The sequence below is a fragment of the Ochlerotatus camptorhynchus genome, unplaced genomic scaffold (assembly GCF_037179485.1).
Source record: "Ochlerotatus camptorhynchus isolate MF236.1 unplaced genomic scaffold, CSIRO-AGI_Acam_v1.1 ptg000330l, whole genome shotgun sequence".
Taxonomy (NCBI): Eukaryota; Metazoa; Arthropoda; class Insecta; order Diptera; family Culicidae; genus Ochlerotatus; species Ochlerotatus camptorhynchus.
Window position 1 is genome coordinate 6,559,658 of NW_027040818.1, and position 6,000 is coordinate 6,565,657.

A 6,000-nucleotide genomic window follows, 5' to 3' on the forward strand; every position below is an offset into this window, starting at 1 on the left:
AAGCCAGGAAAGCAAGTTATTCTTCAGCCCAAGTTTGTCGAATTTAGCTACTGCGTTTTGATGATTCATTTTATCGAACGCTGCGGATAAATGGTGATACGGTCAAAATTTGGTCAAGGGAAAACGCGTGTAAATCGGTGAAATCGTTTATTTAAAAAATCAAAATAAATTTCTTTTTCAAGTTCAATTAGTATAAAATTCAGGAAAAATATTCAGTTAGGCTTCCGCTTTTCCAAATCCGAATTGCCGGGCCTTACGCTTGACCCCTGCCATCAGATTTTGTACAGCCACCTTGTCCACCTTCTTCGCCGCAGAAAGCCAGTTTGCCTTGAACTGCTGCTCGCCCTTAGCAGTTTTTTTGGTCTTCTTTAGGTTCCGCTTGACAATAGCCCAGTATTTCTCAATTGGGCGGAGCTCTGGCGTGTTGGGAGGGTTCTTGTCCTTGGGAACCACCTGCACGTTGTTGGCGGCGTACCACTCCATGGCCTTTTTACCGTAATGGCAAGATGCCAAATCCGGCCAAAACAGTACGGAACAACAGTGTTTCTTCAGGAAAGGCAGCAGACGTTTATTCAAACACTCTTTCACGTAAATTTCTTGGTTGACAGTCCCGGAAGCTATGAAAATGCTGCTTTTCAAGCCACAGGTACAGATGGCTTGCCAAACCAGATATTTCTTTGCGAACTTTGACAGTTTCATGTGCTTGAAAACATCTGCTACCTTTCCCCTTCCTTTTGCCGTCTAAAACTCCTGTCCCGGAAGCTGCTTGTAGTCGGCTTTGACGTAGGTTTCGTCGTCCATTACCACGCAGTCAAACTTCGTCAGCATCGTCGTGTACAGCCTCCGGGATCGCGCTTTGGCCGTCGTATTTTGTTTATCATCGCGATTTGGAGTCACTACCTTCTTGTAAGTCGATAGTCCGGCTCGTTTTTTGGCTCGATGTACGGTTGTAGACGATACACCCAGCTTATTTGCGGCATCTCGGAGAGAGAGGTTAGGGTTTCGCTTGAAACTACCGGCAACTCTCTTTGTCGTCTCAGCGGCTTCCGGTTTTCGATTTCCCCCCGATCCAGACTTCCTGGCTGTCGACAAACGTTCCCCAAACACTTTAATTACATTTGTAACGGTTGATTTGGCAACTTTTAGCGATTTTGCCAACTTTGCGTGCGAGTAGCTCGGATTTTCGCGATGCGCGAGCAAAATTTTGATACGCTGCTCTTCTTGCTTGGACGGCATTTTGACAACTGAAGAGTGAATTCCAAAATCAAAATAGGAGCAACATTCTACACACACACACCTTCAAAATTAGGAGTGTTCAGGTTTTTTAAATGCAAAATTGAAAGAAATACGTCAAGTTGATATTGACCAAATTTTGACCGTATCACCCTTTATATCGCTGAGCATGCATATTGACGCAAAATCAAAAAATAGTTTGATTTCATGTTTCAATATGTCCCCTTCTGTTTGACTACAGCAGCAGATGGGGCCTGTTCTTCTTCATCTTTTGTCAAGGTGGTTGTGATTTGACTCGGAATTTGCCAGCAGCTACAACATTGTTAGTTAGGAGCGACTCTGTATTGATGAACCCTCGATCATATTGTTGATAAGATTGACATGAACATATTGATGGAAATATTGACGAAACTTCTGTCATGTGGGGCGTACTTAAGAAGCGTAGGACTGTCAATTTTGCTATGCAGAAAATCCCATCAAAGCACGCTTTGGCCACGTTGCGTCTCGCTTCCAGTAACTCCATGTTTATAAGCAAACAACGGCTTTCATAATTGGGTAGGTTGAATGGATCTCTCCACCTGATAAGACGTAGAGCGAACCGGACGACTTCGGCTGAGTAGCCTCAATGCGAAGAATTTCATTCTGGTAATAAGGAGACCAGATAATGGACAAATACTCCAAGATTCAGCATAATTCAGCAATATAAAGCTTTTAGGCACTAGACGTCGTTGAACTTTTTGGCGAAGCGAAATAAAAATCCTAATTGCGGTGACGCTTTAGACACAACGTACCGGACGTGATCCTTGAAGGTCAATTTTATATCAACCAGAATTCACAAGTCCTTGACTGTCGACTCTCGTTGTAGATTCACGCCTCCCAAAGCATAGTCATAATGGAAGAGTGAGGGCTTGCGGCCAAAAGTTATAATCGAACATTTAGACACGTTCAGCGACCTCCGATTAATATGACACCATTCAGTTGTTGTTGCAGAAAAAGCGCGTTGCTGAATCGTGTAGTAAAGCTTCAGGTCATCTTGGCATGCCAGAGTTTTAGGCATTTTAATATGAAATTGACATCGTTCATATACAGCAAGAATAGAAACGGTCCTAAAGTGACTTCCTTGGGGAACACCAGACCAAACCGGAAAGGAGGGCGAAACGTGGTCTCCAATGTTGACGGAAATACTTCGACCGGTTGGGTAGGATCGAAGCCAGGAAAGCAAGTTACTGTTCATTCCCAGTTTGTCGAATGATTCATTTTATCAAACGCTGCGGATAAGTATGTGTAAATAGCGTCTTCTTGTTTTTTTTTCCTTTGATTTGTTTTCCGTCGATCTTGTTTTCCGTGCTAAGCACCAATGCTACCGACGCCAGCGAGGCAGCTCCCACACCTGGACCCTAGTTATCGACCCATCAACTCATAAACCGGGGACCAACGGCTTTACTTCCCTTCCGAACATCTTCTTGTTGACCATTTTCTATTTGGCGGATCACGAACGAAGAGAAGCAAATCAAATTAGTTGTCGTAGAACGGTTAGGCATAACTTGCTGATCCACTGAAATATAGTGTGCGTAGCTCTGAAGAACGATCACCTCAAACAGCTTAGAAGTGGGGCTCAACGCAGCTATGCCCCGATAGTTCGAAACTATCCGCTTGTAGCCTTTCAAAACTGGGAAAACATACGACAGCTTCCAGGAGTTCGGGAAGTAGCCAAAGAATATTGAATACTATTGCTAGTAACGTTGCAAGTGTATCCGCGCAGCATAAGGACAAGCGATGGAATGCCATCCGGATCACATCTCGTGGAGGATTTTAATTCCTTTCCTGTTGATATAACCATATCGCTTTGTATCGATGTCCTTTCGGATAAACTTCACGATAGTGGGCTTTCACCAATTATAAACAACTATTTGAGCAACTTGTTGTCTGACAAATATATGAGCTTTTCTCATGGAAACTCGACAACTTTACGAATTAGTTACATGGGTCTCCCCCAGGGCTCATGTTTAAGCCCCCTCCTTTATAATTTTTATGTAAAAGACATTGATGGTTGTCTTGATGAAAATTGCTCGCTAAGGCAGCTTGCAGATGACGGCGTTGTGTCCGTTATAGGGCCAAGTGCACCGGACCTGCAAGGACCATTGCAAGATACCTTAGACAATGTGTCTACTTGGGCTATGAAGCTGGGTATCGAATTCTCTCCGGAGAAAACTGAGTTGGTTGTTTTTTCTAGGAAGCATCATCCTGCACAGTTACAGCTTCAACTAAAGGGTAGAACAATCACTCAAAGTATATCTTTCAAGTATTTAGGTGTCTGGTTCGATTCCAAATGCACATGGGGAAAACATATTGCGTATCTGAAACAAAAATGCCAGCAAAGGATTAATTTTCTTCGTACAATTACCGGAACTTGGTGGGGAGCACACCCGGAAGATCTGACCAGGTTGTACCGAACAACCATCCTTTCGGTTTTAGAGTACGGCAGCTTTTGCTTCCAATCCGCAGCAAAAACACACATCCTTAAGCTGCAACGGATTCAATACCGTTGCCTTCGTATTGCGCTAGGCTGTATGCACTCGACTCACACGATAAGCCTCGAAGTACTCGCGGGTGTTCTCCCACTGACAGATCGTTTCGCTGAGCTGTCTTTCCGGTTTCTCATCCGTTGTGAAGTATTGAATCCTTTGGTAATAGAACACTTTGAGAAGCTGCTCGGCCGAAATCCTCAAACAAGATTCATGAGTTCGTACTATGAGTACATTACGCTGGAGGTTGGTCCTTCTTCATTAGTCTCCAATCGTGATTGCTTTCAAGCCTTCTATAGTTCCTCTTTAAATTTTGATCTGACCATGATGCAAGAAATCCATGGAATACCAGATCACCATCGGTCGATGGTTGTTCCCTCAATTTTTGCAATCAAGTACCACCATGTAAGTAACGATAAATGATTTTTCACAGATGGGTCAACCATAAATGCTTCCACTGGATTTGGTGTATTTAATCAATTTCATAGCGCCTCCTATAAACTGCAGACACCATACTCCGTATACGTAGCGGAACTTGCAGCTATATGTTACGCAGTAGGACGAATTACCTCACTACCATCTGACCATTATTTCATTTTTACGGATAGTCTTAGCTCATTGGAGGCTATTCGTTCAATGAGGCCGATGAAGCACTCCTCGTATTTCCTGCCTGAAATACGATCTAAACTGAGTGCTTTATCTAACTGCTCCTATATTATCACCTTAGCTTGGGTCCCATCTCATTGCTCAATTCCGGGTAATAAGAAAGCGGACTCATTGGCTAAGGTGGGCGCTATGGAAGGCGATATTTTTGAGCGACAAATCGCCTTCAACGAATTATTCTCCATTGCTCGTAAGCAAGTCCTCATCAGTTGGCAACAAAAATGGAATGATGGTGAATTGGGAAGATGGTTACATTTTATTCTCCCACAGGTGTCGAACAAACCATGGTTCAAAGGGTTGGACATGAGCAGCGACTTTATACGCGTTATATCAAGGCTTATGTCCAATCACTGCTCGTTAGACTCGCATTTCTATCGAATTGGGCTCTCAGGCAGCAATTTATGTGCGTGTGACAGTGGTTATCACGATATCGAGCATGTTGTTTGGTCATGTACCTTACACCCCCTAGTAGCACGCTTGTCTCTAATCGGTTGTGAAAACTTCTATACGACTTATTTCAGTCATAAACAAGTCGCTGCAACTTATTGTAGTGGAAGTGTGCTACTCGGGACCGTGTTGCCAGATCTGAGTTATCCATATCCCTCAGGGCCCGAGGAAAACAACCCGCGATACCCGTTAGAGATGTCTTGGCGAGCCGAGACCTCGACTATTTGAATTTAATTTATGTGTTTTTAAAACGGAAGATCTGAGGATTTAGTAGTTAGTGTCATCTTCTCCCAAGTTGTTAGTTGCCCATCGGTGTACCCCCATATTTGTCTTTTTCATCAGAGTGTCGCCTAGTTCGAGATCAAGAGCACATTTCTCTCCAAACCTTGTGTTCACAATCCCTACCCTGCCATCCATGTGTTACAATTGGTTACCCCTAACCTCGAGATAGTCGCGAGTAATCGGCCCCCGCTTTACTAACGTTAGTATTAAGTAATTTTGTTATCTAAACAATGAATATCGGCTCCGCAAAGCTACGACGGCTACATACTGCCGGTCGATATGTTCATTTGTGAAAATGTTGCTGAATGGAGAATGAAACAGGTCGGCGATGTCAGTGGTGGAATCAGCTTCGAACAATCCGTTGGTCATCCGGATTCCTTCCGTTGGTCATTGACGTAGCGCCATACTGGCTATGTCGTCTGAGAGCTGCCCGTTGCACAGTCTTAAGACGCTTGATGTTAGCATTTGACCAGGATGGCTTAACCAGCTCGTGTCTGGGCTTCACGGGAACAACCTGGTCGATGGCATACCACAGGATACGCTGCAAGGTTGGCACCATAATTTTGAAGAACCTCGTTCCAATCGACACGTGTGAGGAAATCGTTTATGCTGTTGAGGTCAGCCTTTCTGAAATCATACGAAATGCTTTCAGAGGTATCTTGGAAATGCTGCTGTGGGTATCTTGAATTCCATCAGTACAGGAGGATGATGCCTGCAGATTTTAACGTGCGGTGATGGAGCTTGCATAACTGTGCTGTGATTGCATAGATTAAGCGTCCGATTGATTTCATTTTCAATTCCACTCACTCGTCTGTCTGAGTCCTGGGGTACTATACCCATCAAGGCTTTT